This window comes from Alligator sinensis, unplaced genomic scaffold (genome assembly GCF_000455745.1).
Source record: "Alligator sinensis unplaced genomic scaffold, ASM45574v1 scaffold755_2, whole genome shotgun sequence".
In the NCBI taxonomy this organism is placed as follows: domain Eukaryota; kingdom Metazoa; phylum Chordata; order Crocodylia; family Alligatoridae; genus Alligator; species Alligator sinensis.
In genome coordinates this window covers 3,731,996-3,750,288 of record NW_005841883.1, presented here as the reverse complement: position 1 = coordinate 3,750,288, position 18,293 = coordinate 3,731,996, and the positions used below count along the sequence as shown (strand labels likewise).

The window sequence follows — 18,293 nt, the reverse complement described above, 5'->3', positions numbered from 1 at the left end:
CTCGCTGAAGCACCCACCGGCCGGCGTCTCGGTCCAGGCCACTCGTCGCGGCGGCCCGGCCGCCGTGACTCAGCGCCGGCGCGCTCCTTATCTTCTGAAATTATTTGGCCTTATCTGCGTGCTTACCGCGCAACAGAGATGACAGGTTGTTTGGGGGGGGTTTTAAAACAAAAACAAGTTTGCCCAAGGGTCAGTCAGGGCCGGTCCAACCCGGGCGGTCCAAACTGGGGGGGGGGGCAAAATGATGTGCAGAACAAAATAATAGGAGCAAGAGCCCTGGCCGGCTACAGCTCCACCGTGGTCTAAGACCTTTGGTTTCGGTCAGGGGAGAAAGACCTCTGAAAAGATGGCTAGCATCGACCACCATCACAGCTGCAACGCCTGGTTACCTCCACACAGCTACATCAAGGGCTTGGACGTGGCTTTAAGCGCACCTCGCGGCTGTTTTGCACTCCACTCACGACTCCTACCTTTTCAACTCTCAAGGGGGGTTCGGACAAGAGGAGACCGCTGGCAACGGCATCCTAAAAGAGATATTGGAAGCGGTGTGGGCGTCGATTACCCTTGGACCAGCCCTGAGTCCAGCGCTGCAGCAGCTCTCCGTGCAGATCTTCCGCTCAGGCCCTGGAAGAGAGGCCATGCTTCAGTATCAGGGCCCGTGTCTGAGAGAAGCGCAGAAAATGAGGGAGCTTAGCCCTGAGGTGTGGATGGGGTTGAATAATCTTCCAATGAATGTGTTGCATCCTTCAGTCAGTGTGCTAAAAGCGGTATCTTTTATTAGACCAACCCGTTGGAAAAAAAAAATCTTTATTTACAAGCTTTTGGGTACACATGCCCTTCCTCAGGCATAGGAGAGTGCAAAGCTTGTAAAATTACATCCTTCACACACATTTTGTGTGCACAAATTGCCAAGCTGTTCACATTTGACCAATGCTGCTATATCGCTTGCAATGAGAGAGAAGGCAAGTTGTCCAAAGTCACACAGCAAGTCAAAGGTCAAATTGAGAAGAGACCCAGATGTCAATATTAGTACTCTGGCAACATGAAGACATTATCCCCCTCCATACTATGGAAAGTACATCCCTTTTCAAAGGGCTTTTAAGTCTGTGGAGAAAAGGGCCAAGAATTATTATCTGTCAAAACAGACACTGTTACTGCTCGCTTGCTGTGTGCCACACAGGAAAATTAGGCACGTGGTTTAGAACTGCCAATCCCTAGCAATTTGTAAATAATGAATCACGCCCCAAATAATATGATACTGATTTTTTTTTAAATCTTTAGACCTAAAAAGAATGGAAAATGTATTAATTTAATTTTCCTTTGGGTTTTCAGTCTTTTAGGATGCATATTTAGGAGCCTGTTCCCCTGCCAACCATGTAAGTTTGAAACTTGCTTTAAAAAAAATTAAAGCTGAGATTGTTATTTTGCAAAAATACAGCACTTAATATTACAAGAAACATGAAAAAAGTTGTTAGAATTTGCACAGTGGAGACATGACAATGTGCTTTTCACAATATTTTCCAATCTGCTCACATTTTGGAAAAGCAGTCAGAAGAGGCATAGAAACATCTGTCTATCTATCTAGCTCTATATCTTGTCTCTGCTCTGGCCATCACCACATTCATCGAAGGAAGACACAAGAACCATAAAACCAATGCGAAAGAACCTATCTGTAAGTATTGCCATTGTGTTTAGTATCTAATGACAGTTACAAAATGACAGATATTTAACACTGTACCAAGACACATCACGGGGGCCAATCAAAACAGTCAAAAGTCCATCCTCAGCCTTGTGGCTTATTGGGTTAGCAATACACCAGTTTCTATAACCAACAGCACATAGGGGAACAAGACAGCTAGCATCACATCCAGCCATCTCTCACTGCCTATCTGAAATGATCAGATATCTCTTTGCAGCTGGGTTGACCTAGGACAACCTTCAACACAAGTCTAGAGTGAGGTTTGAAATCATGCTTTTGTACCTGTAGCATCCAGCTTTATGGGCTGTGATGAAGATAGTTTTGCCACTGCCACCATGTCCTTTCTATGACTGATGCCGGGCAGTAAAATGTAGTCTCTAATCCAAACACCTGCTAGTCAGTGGTTACTTTATGCCATGATAACACAAGTGCTTATCCATTCTTTAAAATAGTTTCCAGCAGCATAACTAGGGTGGGAGGACCAGGGCAGCTGCCCCAGGCACCAACCTGAGAAGTGGAGGGAGGGAGGAGGTGGAAAAATATTTGCTACTGCAAGCCACGCAATAGCACTAGTGGTATGGTGGCAGCTGGAAAGCACTGCTGCCCCCATGCATCACACTGCCCTGGGTGTCCAGTTGCTTTGTTATGACTGATAATTTTGCTTTATCTAATGTGGTTACAGATGTTTTTATTGCTATAAATGTTTAATCCTGTTTGGAACCTACTAAAGTCTTTATCACAAGGTTATGCTGTGGTAACAATTCCCACAGATTAATTTTGCATTGTGTAAAAATGCATTATCTTTTACATGTTATTGTTTGTTCTTCAGTTTCTTTGAATGTCCCCTTGTTCTTGGATTATGAAGTAGCACTCAATTTACCTTCTCCATATAATCTATATTTCTCTTATGACTTAAAAGAGACTATTTATATGAGCACTTACAGGGCCAGGCTTTTCACAGGAAGTTTAACAACTTGACAGCAAGCATATATCTGGCTCTAATCCAGCATAGAATTTTAACTACCCTGTGAGGACAGTTTGGCATTCTGATTTGTGACAAAAAGAAATTTAGTAAAGTTTTGCAATCCTGTTTGCATGTCAACACCCTCTGAAAAAACAGAAGGCAAATACTGAAAATCTCCCTGATTCTGAATTTTGTGCTAATACCAAACTTTTGAGACAGTTTTCACCAAGGAGATTACTTAAATTGAAACATTCATTAATCAACATTAGGAAATAGTTTCTCTTTTTTTACTGGTGATGTTTATTTTATTATTACAAATATGTTACTTTAGATGCTAAAGTGCTTTGAAATTAAGAGATTTAGAATTCTTTTTCTTTTTAATGCATTCATATTATTGATTATACTATTCTGAACAGCAAAATAAAGTAATATATCAGGCTGAAAAAGGTTTCCATATCTTTAATGGATCCATTAGTTGTATCCAAGAATACTGGATATCAGGTTATATACTTATCTGAACCTTTTCTTTAATCGGTATTGTAACTGATATGTATATCATTATTAGATGCAACTATGGAAATTATTCATACTAAAACATCAAAAGATGTAGAAATGAATCAGATAATCATTTTGTAAAGCTAAGGGGAGAGATGCAAAATATAATTGAGTTATATTTATAAATTTAATTAAATATACTGATAGAAGAATTGTGCAATTTGGTAATTTCTTGGAAGCAGAAATATACATTTTAAAATGCTGTAAGATGGAGAACAAGAAAATTATTTTATTATGTATTTGAGATGATGCAGAACATAGGTGACATTTATGTCTTTTGTGAAGCTACCAAATCACAAATTATTGTTCTTTCTCTGTACTGTAGCAAGGGTGGGGCAAGCGGGGCAACTGCCCCGGGCACCAAAGTAAAAGGGCGCCAATAGGCACTGCCCAGCCGGTGCCAAGTGCAGGACAGAGCCGCAAGTGGCTCATTTGTGGGGGCATGGGGATGGGGGAAGGATGGCTCCCGCCTCTGCGTGCACTCCCGGGCAAGCATGGGGGGGCATGCCCCCCAAATCTGTGCACAGGGCAAGGGCAGGCTCCTGCTGCAGACTTTGCCCTGGGCACCAAACTTCGTTGCTATGGCACTGTTCTTCCTTGTTTTATTCTGCGTGTTATTCTTTATGGAACAATTCCTAGGAAATTCTCAGAGTCCGCTTCCGCAAGTGCTTGACTTCTTACTAGACAAAGCTTTAGGGCAGAAATGATCCCAAAGAAAAACCATGGGAATATTGAGTGCAGATCCAAATATGGTGGATCAGGTCACTGTAACAAGACTCCCACCACGTTACTGAGGAGAAGAGGGGTAGAGAGAGATGGGACACCTTTAAAAAGACTCTGATCAGAGCCCTGTAAGAGCTGCTGCCAGACTCCAGAGCCCTGTGAAAAGGTTGGCTCTGGGATGCTGTAGGAGCTGTTGAGACCGGAGGAAACTGCTGTCCTTACCTCAGATACTGGGAGTGCAGCCAGACCACAAAGCCAAAAAGCTGCAGGACTCCAGGCAGTAATCAACAGGCCACTGATTGGATAATGACTGCAATTGAGCTGAAGACTCTGCTAATGAGATCTATGAAAGAGAACTGAGGCAACCTACTGGGAGAGAGACAGGTCAGGTGGTGAGAAGAGGAGGGGCCAAATGTCTTATAAGTCCAGACCCACTAATAGAGCCTCAGACTGGTCTCTGTTAGGAAGATCAAAGAGTGAAGTATGCAGAACTGGGAGTGAAAGAAGCCCTGCAGGAAGTCTGATGAGTTAAATGATTTCTGTTGATGTTTTAAATTTTCTGAGGCTTGAGGGTGGCTAGGGGGGTGGCAGGATGGTGTTGTAGGTGTTGTAGTTTTGTATTTAAGACTGCTGAGGAATGTGAGTGAAAGGAGCCTAAACTCTGTGGGGTCATAGCCAGGCCCAAGGTTTACAGGCCAACTTTGTGGGGTTGTTGAAGGCCCAAGAAGGCTGTGAAAGGCCCATGAGCCTAGAAGTCTGTGAAAGAGACTCTAAGCTTGGAGGAATATGAGGGGCCCAGGAACTACATGGACTGTGATGAAGCCCAAAGTTTCTTTAATACTTAATCCAAAGCTCTGAACTGACACTTGGTGAGAAATGGCAGGTGTCTTGGTGTAAGCCCAGTAGGAAGGTAAAACATACAGCACAGGGGTAGACTGGCTGCCTGCAACCCAGAACTAGCTGTGCAGGCATACGTGGGCTTACCCAACATAGACTGTAGGAGTGAGACAAAGAGAGAGATACAGATCTCTACTGCAGCAACAGGAGTTCAGACCTGGTTAACCAAATACAATCTCCCATCCTTCTAACTGATGATATCAATGTATCAATGTGTGATATCAATGTGTGGCAAGTGAGCTGGGAGACTTCACCAGGTGGAATGCCAAGACAGGATGCCAAAGGGGAAACAGACTGTTCAAGGCACCCTAGGCTTGCTACAGTCCATCTCCATGACAAGTCAAACTGGATTCTTGACTCCAGACACCCCAAAACTTAAATCAGGCTCCAAATCTAAGCACCACGCCATGATAACTATGCATTTGCATGCATGTAACTTGCAATGAAAGTAAACTCAAGGAAAGTAGGCTAAGCTGTCACAGTTCTTCATCTCCTGCAGAGTAAAAGCATGCTCATGGGTAGCTAAAATAGAGCAGCTGAAGCACGGTAAGTTTCTAGTCCTCTTTAACACACTCTAATATGCTTGTTTTGACAAAAACATCTCAGCCAGGTGCTTTTGAAAATAGAACTTGGACTTTCATTAACATTAGAACTGCTAGTAGGCTTGAATGCTTATTTCTATAAATCCTTTGGATCTTTCCAGGAGGTACTCTACTCAGAAAATGTTTCTGCAATACATTTCCCTATATACTAAAATAAGTAAATCTTTTATAAAGGTAAATTGGGTAAAAGATAAAATGAAAGCAAGAACTGCAAAAACCACACCAGGATATGAACGATGATTCACTACATAAAAAAAAATAAAACAAATGTATGTGTACATCTGTAATCTCAGTCTGAAATACTTCAACAATAGTTTAGCATCTAATTATAAACAGATTGTCCTGTAACATTTTATTGCATGAGAAAGCCCTGACAGCCAGATGGAAAATCTTAGGACTTTTTAGGCCTGAAAGATATCAGTTAAATATTTGGAAAGCACTCTCCCTCTGGAAAGCTGCCAGGTAGTCTGGAGACTGTACCTGCTGGCTTTGTTCTCTCTATACAGTCTGATCAGCATCTGCTGGTTCTGACTCCAGTGTAGGAAGATAGTAGCAACCACAAAGACTGCAGGTACAGTTCAGTGGGTTTATTGCCTACAAGAAATAGTACCAACATGCCTGTTCCAACATGGTGTTCCTGTACTTTGCTACCATGTTGCAGACATACCCCTAAAACCACATTTGGTTTGGCTCAAACCGGTTTTACGACACTGGTTTACTACATTCAACCAGGTTTATCTCAAACCAGTTTCAGCCATTTTCAAACTGTCTCTCCCCCAAGCTAATACAAGGTACCCTGTTTCCCAGCTCTTTAATTCAAACCAACCCATGTTACTAAACATAAAAACACTGATTAAAAGAAACTGCATATTACATTCTGCTGGTATGGTGGGCCACCCTGTGCCTGTCATGATGTATGTGTTCCTGTTCTTTCTTTATCAGGCGAGTTCTACACCATCTAGTACTTGATGTACATGCCTCTGTTTTCTGGCAATACTATGCATCTAGTGTCTGTCAGGGCTCTAGTGAGGCCTACACTGGTCAGTGTTTAAGCAAAGCCTGAATAGTATATGTAGTAATCAATGGCTGTACTAACCAATGCTCCAGTGAGGCCTATATTCACTGGATGACCCCCTTTGTCTTTGTAAAGGAAAGGATGTCTGCATATCATTCTGGGAAGGTATAGGCTGAAGGGCTAGGGACAGACACTCAAAAAGCCTGAGCCTGAATTGATTCAATCTTTGCAGGTTAGTCTAATCTGGGTAAACTAAACCAGTTTGTAACTGTACAGACATCCCCTCTGGACTGAGGAAATTCAGGCACATGCCTGCAGTGGCTCAGGCTAGAAGCTGGGGGGCGCTAGCAGCCCTCCTTTCCCTTCTACGGTGCTGAGCTGAGGGGGGTGTGGCCAGGCCCCTGCAGGATGCTCTGTTTAGGGTGGGGTTCCCTTGCCCCACTTGATAACAGAGCATTTATCAGCTCTATCAGCATTTATCACCCCATCAGAAAACAAAGCTTTTCTCCTTAGTTCAAGCTCTTCTTAAACAGCTTTTTACAGAGAAGGAACAGAGGGACATTACCAGCTACCTGTTGATTAGCTCCAAATAGCCCTAAGTGGACACTGTCTTGTCTGCCTTTGTCCTGTCTGCCTTACACAGACACCTCTCAACATTAGCTAGTATACCACATGCTGGCTATTGTCCAGTCCATGCTAGGGGGAGGAGAGGGAGGGGGGATCCCTGCTTGAGCAGCGAGGGGGGTGGGTAGAGCAGGAGGAAGCCAGGAAGACGCTGCTGTGCCTGCAAGTCTCTGTCAGAGCTCCAGCGAAGGAGCAGAGGGAAGGGCAGTCCCAGCTCTAGAGCAGAGAACTCAGCCCAGCCCAGAGAGCATGCCAGTATGCTGGGGGAGTCTAGTTTAATTCAAACCAGGAAGGGGTCTGGGACAGACATTGCATAAACCGGTTTGAGCCAAATCAGTTGAGTCTGATACTACATCCAATCAGGTTTATCTCAGACCAGTTTCAGCCATTTTCAAACTGGTTTATGTGCACTGAATGTCTGTTCAGTTACAGATTTAAATCCATTTCTGATCACTTAAACTGGTTTATGTGTAATGTCTGTCCCTAGCCCGTTGACTTAGTTGTGTGGCTATTTCATTATGCCCATCCATACATTCATGCACTTTCTCTGTTTACCTTTGGAGTACACATTCCTTGTATGACTGTAGAAAGCTTTTATTCAATTTATTTTTAGTCCCTTAGAGCAGGCTTGGGAATGTTGGATCCAGGATTTAAATTGAGATGTGTAGCCTGCTTGAAAGTTGGGAGCATTTTGTATGCACTATGGTGTTGGGTAGTAGGCATGACTGTGCTATAATCTAAATATTGGTAAGCAAAGTAATGGATAAATAAACAAGGCTATACTATATAAGTATAGATAGCAGCATGAGAATATATATATGACATGCATAAGACTGCAGAGACCTGATGTTTCACAAATGCTGAACAGCTTATTGATCCAACCCTTTTAAAAGCACTCTCAATATTATGTGTATTGCATGTAGAAAATACTTGTCTCTGTATTCAAAAGTCTTTCATTAAGAAAGGTTTGCCTAGTTTCACAGGGGAATATTGGATCCAAATAGTTTTGCGTCCAGGGATAGCTTCTATATTTTCACAGATTTCTTGTTGTAACACTCCTATATACAATTGGCTCAATTTCAATAGGCATAGCTTCTTTGAAAACTACACCGGCAACAACTTCAGTAAAATAGAAACATACATAAATTATACATGGTACTACTAAACTTTCTTTAAAAAAATTTTTAAATGAGTCTTTGTCTCACTCTATCTTTAATTTAAGAGAAAAAAAACTTTGGCTATTTTTCATTTTGCCATAACAGAATCCTCCTCAAAAGTTAAAATGTTTACATGCATCATAAATATTAAAATATTTTGTTAGAGTGCTTTTTCAGTATGCACTAGTACTGTATTTTCTCAAATAGCAACACAAGCTATTCTTACTGAACTCACACATTCATGTTGACTACACATTTACCATGCACCACAATTAGTCATTGCTCTGGCTGCAACAAGAGCTGGGGTCTCTGGGCTTCCCCTCCCTCCTCTGGCTTCCACTACCTGCTCACACCCTTCAGGGCCCAGACTGATACCTTACGGCTAGGGACAGAAAGTACACATAAACCAGTTTAAGTGATCAGAAACTGGTTTAAACTTATAACAGAACAGATGTTCAGTGCACATAAGCCAGTTTGAAAATGGCTGAAACCGATTTGTGATAAACCTGGTTGAATGTAGTATCAGACTTAACTGATTTGGCTCAAACTGATTTATGCAATGTCTGTCCCAGGCCCCTTGCTGGTTTAAGATAAACCAGACTCCCACAGCATACTGACATGCTCTTTGGGCTGGGTGGGGCTCTCTGCTCCACAGCAGAGCTGGCCCCTCCCCTCTGCTCCCTGGCTGGAGCTGCAGCAGAGACTGCAGGTACAGCAGGGTCTGCCTGGTTTCCCCCTGCCCTTCTCCCCCCTGCTGCTTGCTGGACAAGTAGGGATTCCCCCCTCCCTCCTTCCTATCTCCCACAGCACAGACCCTAGCCCCTCAGAGCCTAGGTATGTGGTATGCTAGCTAATGAGAGGTGTCTGTGTGTGTGTGTCTCCAATTTCACTGAGACAGGTAGACAGAACAGTGACCATTTAGGGCTTTTTGGAGCTAATCAACAAGTCAGCTGTTAAGCTGTTTAAGAAGAGTTTGAATTAATGGAGAGAGGCTATTGTTTTGCTGATGAGGTGATAAACACTGTTATCAGCCCCCTGCTGGCTTGCTCACCTGTCAGTTTGCTGCAGACAGTATAAAGAAGCAGGGAGTGGGGATTGAACAGCTCTGTATCATCAACAGATGTATGCACTGTACAACCCCCACCTTGCCTCAGAGTGCTGGCTGGGGGCTGGCAACACTCTAGCCCCTTGAGCAGCCGGTGGGGAAAGCCTGTGATGGTGCAGGCAGGGTTGGGGGTTTATACCCTTCCCTAATCAGAGCTTCTTGCCTGGCCATGCCCCACTGAGCTTAGTGCTGTGGAAGGGAAAGGAGGGCTTCTCTAGCACAATCCCCACCCCCAGCTTCTACCCTGAGCCACTGCAGGCATGTGCCTGAATTTTTTCAGTCCGGAGAGAATGTCCGTCCAGTTACAAACCAGTTCAGCCTAGCCAGGTTAGACTAACCTGTAAAGATTGAATCAATTCAGGCTCAGGTTTTTTTAATGTCTGTCCCAGGATTTTTGAAGGGATGCCCATGGCCCAGGGCTCCCATGAGGCACAGTGCAGCACAGGAGCCTGCAGCCAGGGAAGCTGAGGTGCCTGCATGCATGATGCAGCAGGAGGGGCACCTCTGAGCAGCCCCACAGGGGTGGGGCTAGTGAGCACACTGCAGTGGGGCAGGGAGGGTAGTCCACGCTAGCCAAAGTCTTCATTTTATGCAGCTCCTGCTGGTGCAGTTCACAAGGTGTGCGGCATCCAGCGACATAGGAATTGGACAGCCCTGTACTAACCAGTGCTCCAGTGAGGCCCACCAGGGGTAGATCCAGGTGTGATGTGGGAGGTACAGGCTTACCCTGCTTTGACTGTGAGACACGCATGCAGTGAGCTCTCACTTCACCTCACCACAGCTCCTCGGCTGCCTGCAATAGTACAGCTCTGGAATCCAGGGGATTAAAATGGCTGCAGCTTCCCCTCCCTTTTCCCCGCCACTAATTTCAGCAGCAAGCAAGGGGTTGGGAGGTGGGGAACAAGCAGCAGCAGAATTCACCCCTAGGTGCTGGGGCTGCAACACCACAGGCTCTAATAACCGCTGCATTGGCAAGTCAGTAAGCTCAGAGTTCTCTGCCCATGCATCTCACAGCTAAAAGGTGGTATAGTCATACTCCTCTGGATCTGCCCAGAGGCCAGTAGGTCTTATTGGTATAATTGTATTTTTCTTCTGTAAAAAATATCAGTTCAAAACCAGTTTTGTTTTTTTTAAAGCTGTTTAGTTTGGACTTTTCAAACATTTATTTTTAATGGAAGATTGTCTCTTTAAAGTCATAAATAATTAAGCTGAAATTCTGCAGCTTTCCTAAGCAGCAAAGATCAGGCAGTGTTATTAGGCAAACCTTTGTTTAGATCTGAATCATCTTTAATCTGATAAAATAGAGCAGGATTTCCAGAAAGTTTCATATCTGTTGTGTAGTAAAATCTCAAGTCCAGATGGAATTTTTTAACTCATGCCTCCAACATTTTGAGGTACTAAACCTCCATTGTCAGCCTTGTTTTAACAGAAATTCTACTCACTTGGCAAATACATACAAGAAAATGGCTGGAAGGCACCCAGCCAGTACATGAAACAGAATCAGTGCATGCTAAATATTGTAACAGCGTAGTCATGTTTCAAAACTTGTACTGAGGATCTGTTAGTCTGTAATTCAGTAATCCTAGAAGTGGAGAATGGTGGTGGTTATTTGATTTCTTCATTAATAGCATTTGAAACAGAGCTCCACATTTTAATCTGGTTAAGCTTGTGATGGAACTTCAAATGGTTTCAGTGCACAACTTTGAATTTTGGATTTTTATTACATAGATTGTACAGTTCAGGTTTGACAACAAACTAGAGAGAGAACTTGGGTTTGGGTGTGGATTCATCAGCACTGATCTAGTCTTGTCCAACTCCAATCCAAAATAGCACATAGACTATGAGATCATCTGTACTTACAGGATTTTTATCAATAACTGTTCTCAAGAGATCCAAAAACAAAACTGGTTCTGAAATCATTTGGAAACCAAGATAGTAAACTTTGGTTCAGCTAAAAAAGAAACTAGCCTGCCATCAATTTGCTGCAAAACTTATGTCCAGTAGCTTAACAGGAACGGGAAACTGGGGCATCAGCCCCAAGCACCCAGTTAGAAGGGGCACAAGAATGACATCCATGCCACTACCATCCAGGTCACTGCTGCTGCCACAGCTGTCCCTGTCCCAGGTAGTTATGCCTCTGCTTATGTCCCAGTGCTCCAGTATAGCCAATAAGCACTCGAGGGCTAGTTACAGACATTCAAAAAGCCCAAGACAGAATTGATCAAACCTACATGGTTTTCTCCAAGATGAATTGGTGGTGAAAAAAATGCACATTCTCCTCTGGGAGGAGAAGAGAGGGGTATGCAAGCTAACTGCACTGGCTGATCTGGGGCTTCCCTGAAAGCCTAGGGCTAAGTGTAGTGAAAGGTCTGCAGTGAGGACAAGGGGTTTGGGGGCATGTGCCTGGCAGCCAATCGGATGGCTTTCATTTGGCTGCCTAAGGGTGGCTGAGGCACTACATAAAAAGAAGGATCGGGCCTCTCAGCTGCTGCTGGTGCAAGATCAAAGGAGCCTAATCCTTCCTTCTAGGGCGTGGCCCTATCCCCATTGCTTGGTGCAAGCCTCCCAGGCTGCCAGGCACGTCCTCAGCACCAGCAGCAATCAGCAGAATTTGCCTGGCAGCACAGGAAGCTTGCATGGGGCAGTGTGGGTAAGGGAACTCCCTAGAAGGAAGGATTGGGCTTCTTGGAACTCATCATCAGTGGCAGGGGCCTAATCCTTTCATCTAGGGAGTGCCCTGGCCACACTGCTTGGTGCAAGCCTCCCGTACATCTCCTGGAGGCTGCCACTGGTGCTGAGCTCTAAGGGACCCAATCCCCGCTTCTATGCAGTGCCCCTCTCCCCACTGCCTGGCACAAGGCTCCCTTCCTCCACTCCACCTGCCTGCATCTCTGCTGGATGAAGTCTGTGAAAGCCTGGAGCAGCCAAGCACCAGGCAAGTGCTAGTGCATCTCCCTATAAGGGGGGCTAGTGGGGTGGCTGAAAAGGTACCTGGGATGCCAGAGGACAGTAGTCTAACTTGAACCAAAAGGGGATCTGGTACAGAAGTTTGATAGATTGATCTAACCTAAACTGATTAAGTCTGATACCTCATCAATACAGGTCTTGGACTGGGTTCTACCATTTTCTAATCTATGTGCCCAAACTTCTGCTCTGTTATGAATGTAGTCCGATTTTTGGTCCCTTATACCAGTTTGTGTGTAATGTCTATACCCAGGAGTCTCGGTTGAAGGAAGAAAGCAAAATCTGTGCCTGGTATGATGTTTTGTACATTCCTGACTGGTTGATGGTGAAAAAATCAGTCCTGTTTTTCATAAACATTTCCGTAAAATTCCCTTAAAACTTAAAGAAACAGATTGTCTGCTGCATCTAAGCAGAGAGTGGGCATAGAGAGGGTGGAGACCATCATGGAGCTGCATACAACTTGTCACGCCAACTCTGTCTAGTCCTAGCATGAGTTAAAAATGCTAAGTAGTAGCAATTATTTATGCCACTGGCACAAGTTTCTTCAGTATCCTTATGACACTGAGGACTAGGGTGCAGCAGTGCTCTAATCTACCTTGCCCCAAAAAAGTCCACAACCTATTTGCCCTTTCCCCTATGCCAAAGTGTGAGTGGCTCAGGCAGGAAGTTTAGAACAGCGTTTCTCAGCCTGTGGGTTGCAAGACTATATGAAAGGGTGTAAACAAACTTTAAAAATAGATTCTCCTTTAAAGGAGAAAAACGAGGAAAATTGTGGCTTTTCCCTTGCAAGCTGACAGAGTTCCAGCCTGCGAGCAGCTGCCTGGTACCCCCTCCCCATGCCCCACACACCCCACCTCCAGCCCCACACACTGGAGGCTGAGGCAGGGGGCAGCAGATCAGGAGTGAAGGGCACTGGGACAGGATTGGTCATTGATGTTTACAAATGGGTCCTGGTACAAAAAAAATTAAGAACCACTGGGTTAGAGGGCTGAACCACCTGTATATGGACATTCTGCCATACCTAAGGAGTACTGAGCAGGTACAGTGGTCTAGAGGAGCCAAGTCTGGATGCTCTTGTTTCAAATTCATAAGTTTTAAGGTGACTAGGTTCTTTGATTAAATCCAATATCTTTTATTAGACCACCTCAAATAGGTGGAAAAATTCTTCTTAGCAAACTTTCAGGTACAAATACCCTTCGTCAGGCAGAGGAAGCATCTGCAGTTGATCTGTGCTCTTACTGAATGGAGTGGTAAAGCAGCCAGAGGCCAGTACATATGCAAGAAAACCAGTCAGTTAAAATGTAAACTGAAGTAGTCAATAGGTGAGAGACAGGTGGAGGTGGGGAAGGGAATGAATATAACTGGTAAAAAGTAGAGAAGTTACTTGGAGAGTCGGATGTTAGACAGGTTATATTGTGTGTCATAAATTTAATGTCTATATTTATTCCATGATTTTTTGTATCTAGTAGATAGATAAGTTATGAGTTTGTACCTGGGGTGGGGGGAGTTTCAGTACACCTCCCTCCGGGCCGATGTTGGCCCAAAAGAAAAATAGCTTGAAACCCTCTGGGTCAAGCTCCAGAGGAGATGCAGCAAGAGAGACCTGACTGTAGGTATATACTACAGGCTAGCTAACCCCAAGGGGAGGAACTTGATCTAGCGTTCGCCCATGAACTAATGGTGGCCACATGTGCACGGGACATGGTTGTCATGGGTGACTTCAACTACCCAGACATCACCTGGGAGGAGTGTTTGGCCAGCTTGGATCGATCATGATCCTTCCTGACCAGCACCAAAGAGGGTTTTTTTCACTCAGGAGGTACACAGGCCAGCTAGAGGCAATGCAGTTCTTGACCTGGCCTGGCCAAAGGGGATGACCTGGTGACCAACTTAAACATAGAGGGCAGCCTAGACAATAGTGACCATGAAATCATTATGTTCACAGTCTGTCGCAAGGCTGAAAAAACAGATACCAAGCTTGAAGTCTTAGACTTCAAAAACGCAAACTTTAATAAGCTCAGGTCACTAGTAGAGAATGCTCTGAGAGACCAAGGACCACAGGTAAAAAAGAAGAATGGTTGTTCCTTAAGGATACAATCCTTAAGGTTCAGAGAAAATTAATTCCCTTACGGAGAAAAAGTAGCAGAAGGGTCAAAAAAACCCTCTTAGCTAAGCAGGGAAGTTGCAGCCCTCCTACAGAAAAAGAAAGAGGCGTACAAACAATGGAAGTTTGGGACAGCCTATAAGGAAGACTACTAGATAATGGCCTTCACTTGTAGAAAACAGAGTAGGCAAGCTAAGGCAGAAACCGAACTAAAACTAGCTACAAGAATCAAGGACAAAAAGAAGTCCTTCTTTAGCTACATAGGGAGTAAAAGGAAAACTAATGGGAGTGTGGGGCCGCTGCTCAGTGCTTCAGGATACCTGATCACTACCACTCAGGAAAAAATGGAACTCCTAAACGAGTACTTTGCCTCGGTCTTTCACAAGACCAAGGGGAACAACATGCCAGGTAGGGCACAGAACGAGCAGGGTGGGATTGTCACCATTCCCACCATTGCCACAGAACTGGTGTATGACCAATTAAAGAAATTAAACATATATAAATCAGCAGGACTGGATGAACTTCACCCAAGAGTGCTGCAGGAGTTGGCTGAAGTAATCGTGGAGCCCCTGGCAAAGGTCTTTCAAAAATCATGGGCCTCTGGAGAAATCCCACAGGACTGGAAGAGGGCCAATGTTGTGCCCATCTTCAAGAAGGGGAAGCATGAAGACCCAGGAAACTACAGGCCAATTAGCTTAACTTCTATTACAGGCAAAATCCTAGAAACATTCATCAAAGAGGCTATATGTGTCAGACTTGCAGAAGGTATAATCCTGAATGACATCCTGCATGGCTTCGTCGCAGGCAGGTCTTGTCTGACCAACCTCATTTCTTTCTATGATCAGGTGAGACTCATCACCTGGATGAGAGAAAAGTGGTTGACAGCATATACCTCAACTTTCAGAAAGCCTTTGACCTGGTATCCCATGAGGTACTGATCAGAAAGCTGGAAGATATCAGGCTCAACTGCAGGACCGTCAAGTTGGTGCGAAACTGGTTGTGGGGTAGGACACAGAGAGTCCAAATGAATGGATCTGTGTTGTCCTGGCAAGATGCGGGCAGCAACGTACCCCAGGGGTCGATACTTGGCCCAGTGCTGTTCAATACCTTCATCAACGACCTGGATGAGGGGGTGAAAAGCCCATTCGCCAAGTTCGCGTATGACACCAAGATATGGGGTTGTGCAGACACACCTGCAGATAGGCTGCAGATACAAGCAGACCTAGACAGACTGGCAAGTTGGGCAAAACGGAACCAGATGAGGTTCAACATAGAGAAATGCAAAGTGCTACATCTGGGAAGGAAGAACCCCCAGCATACCTACGGGCTGGGCATCGCTAACCTGACCAGCACTGGAAATGAAAGGGATCTCGGGGTAACAGTAGACCCCAACATGAATATAAGCTGGCAATGCGACGCAGTAGCTGCTAAGGCCAATAAAACTCTGGCATGCATCAATCGATGCATCTCCAGTAAATCCAAAGAAGTGATTCTCCCACTTTACTCAACATTGGTGTGGCTGCAGCTGGAGTATTGCATCCAGTTCTGGGCACTGCACTTCAACAAGGACATGCTAAAGCTCGAGAGGGTCCAGAGAAGGGCCACCCGTATGATCAGGGACTTGCATGGCAAGCCTTACGAGGAGAGGCTGAGGGATCTTGGACTCTTCAGCCTAAAGAAAAGAAAGCTCAGAGGGGACCTGATTGCGGCTTACCATTATCAGAGGCATACATCAGGCTCTCGTTGAACAACTGTTCACCAGGGCACCCTGGAGGTAAACTAGAAACAACAGCCACAAATTCCTGGAAGATAGTTTCAGGCTGAACATTAGGAAAAAATTATTTACAACTAGGGTCTCCAGCCTATGGAGCAAGCTCCCCCGCCCCCGCCCCCGAGGTGGTGCAATCATCTACCCTAGAGGTCTTCAAGAGAAGACTGGATGGTTACCTGGCTGGGGTTGTCTGACCCCAGATGTCTTTCCTGCTCATGCATGGGGCTGAACCCAATGATCCGTCAGGGTCCTTTCCTGCCCTATAATTCTATGATTCTATCTTTTATTAGACCAACTCAAACAGGTGGAAAAATTCTTCTTAGCAAGCTTTCAGGTACAAATACCCTTTGTCAGGCAGAGGAAGCATCTGCAGTTGGTCTGTGCTCTTACTGAATGGAGTGGTAAAGCAGCCAGAGGCCAGTACATATGCAAGAAAGCCAGTCAGTTAAAAGGTAAATTGAAGTAGTCAATAGGTGAGAGACAGATGGAGGGGATATGGGAAGGGAATGAATATAGCTGGTAAAAAGTGGAGAAGTTACTTGGAGAGTCGGATGTTAGACAGCGTTATATTGTGTGTCATAAATTTAATGTCTATATTTAGTCCATGATTTTTTGTATCTAATAGATAGATAAGTTATGAGTTTACACCTGGGGGGAGGGGGAGTTGCAGAAAACTTTGCTTCTGTTGTTTAATTTTTTTGTCTCTAGATTGATTGGAGCGGGAAAATACCATGCTTGTACTCGCGCACAGTAAAATGAAACAAGGTTCTTACTTATTTCTACAACACTTCCCTGAAATATTTTGGAGCTAAATATTTAGCTTTTCATAGTCCTCCATATTGCGTCCCATCCTGCCAATACTGAAAATAAAGGAAAAGCTGTTTTATGTATTGTGCTTATGTTTTGCCAGGAGTCTTTTGCTACAAAATATGTGCCTGTACCACACTTCTGCAAGACAGGGACCACTTTCATTTTGCCAGATGTTGAATTTTTGTCCACAGGATCCTAATGTCATGATTTCAAAGTTCTGTTGCACCATCTACTGTCTATACTAAGAATAGTTGTTGCTTTGTGTCCCCTTATCTGTTGTGACCTTGCTGATGTTATGCAAGCAGCTGTTATGCAAGAAATGAAAGCGGCTCAGTGCCTTACAGATTTTAGATTACATAACGGTTGATTCCAACTGGTGTTTTCTTTATTCCCATCATTACTCTCCATGAATTAAAATTTAAAAAAAAGAAATATTCACTTTATTAGAGATTTTTCATCTGTGGTTCAAGTCTAACTTGAAGAGCTGGTTGATATTTGCAGTATTTCTCACTTTCAAAATTTCACAGAACCCTATTGCCTCCCAATAGGGTGTCTGAAATACTGGTGATGTATTATTATATAATAAACTCATACAGGTTAAGCCTATCCATCTGCATCTGATAGCATTTCAATGTAAAATCCTCTTTTTTCTTTTCTTTTTTTCGTATGTGCATGGTCTTTCCACCTGCTCCAAATCCTGTGTCTGTCATCACAGCCATCGATGATATCATTAATGTTGGCACATGTCTAGAAGCAGGGATTATTATTTATGTTACTTTTAATGGTTGGCTGTGCAATTGCTGATATATTAGAAAAAAAACAAGAAAACATGGAATTCTTATTATTGATTCCTTTTGAAAGATCAATATACACATTCAGCCTTAGAGATCCATGAAACCTACACCTGTGGTCCTCCCTTCCAGTCTTGTATAGGGCTCCTGCTTAGTCTCTGTGGACCCAAAACCCTCCAACAGCGTTAGGGCCCTATTCTCATAGATTTCATAGACATCAGGGCTGGAAGGGACCTCGGAAGATCATCGAGTCCAGCCCCCCGCCCAAAGAGCAGGAAGTCAGCTGGGGTCATAGGATCCCAGCAAGATAAGCATCCAGTTTCATCTTGAAGGTGTTCAATGAAGGCGCTTGAACCACCGCCGGTGGCAGGCTGTTCCAGACCTTGGGGGCTCAGACAGTAAAGAAGTTCTTCCTTATGTCCAGGTGGTGCAGTCTCCATCCCTGGAGATGTTTAAGACCCAGGTAGACAAAGCCTTGGCTGGGATGATGGAGGTGGGGCTGGTGCCTCTTT

General features: G+C 44.3%; 1 protein-coding gene and 1 long non-coding RNA gene across 3 annotated transcripts in view; one reads left to right on the top strand and one right to left on the bottom strand.

The window, feature by feature from the left end:
• AMPD3 (adenosine monophosphate deaminase 3) overlaps positions 1–97 on the bottom strand; it is a 68,548-nt gene extending 68,451 nt beyond the window's left edge. The window contains exon 1 of the mRNA XM_006017675.3: positions 18–97. The gene's annotated coding sequence lies outside the window, so the exon portion shown is untranslated. The remainder of the gene's footprint in view (positions 1–17) is intronic.
• A 475-nt stretch (positions 98–572) lies between these two features.
• Positions 573–18,293, top strand: part of LOC102375036 — a 73,605-nt gene continuing 55,884 nt past the window's right edge. The window contains exons 1-2 of one of the 2 annotated variants that reach the window (XR_003092597.1): positions 573–701; positions 1,333–1,672. This is a non-coding gene — a long non-coding RNA (uncharacterized LOC102375036). Of the gene's footprint in view, positions 702–818; positions 1,673–18,293 lie in introns of those variants that run through there. The other variant, XR_003092598.1, reaches the window with a different exon arrangement.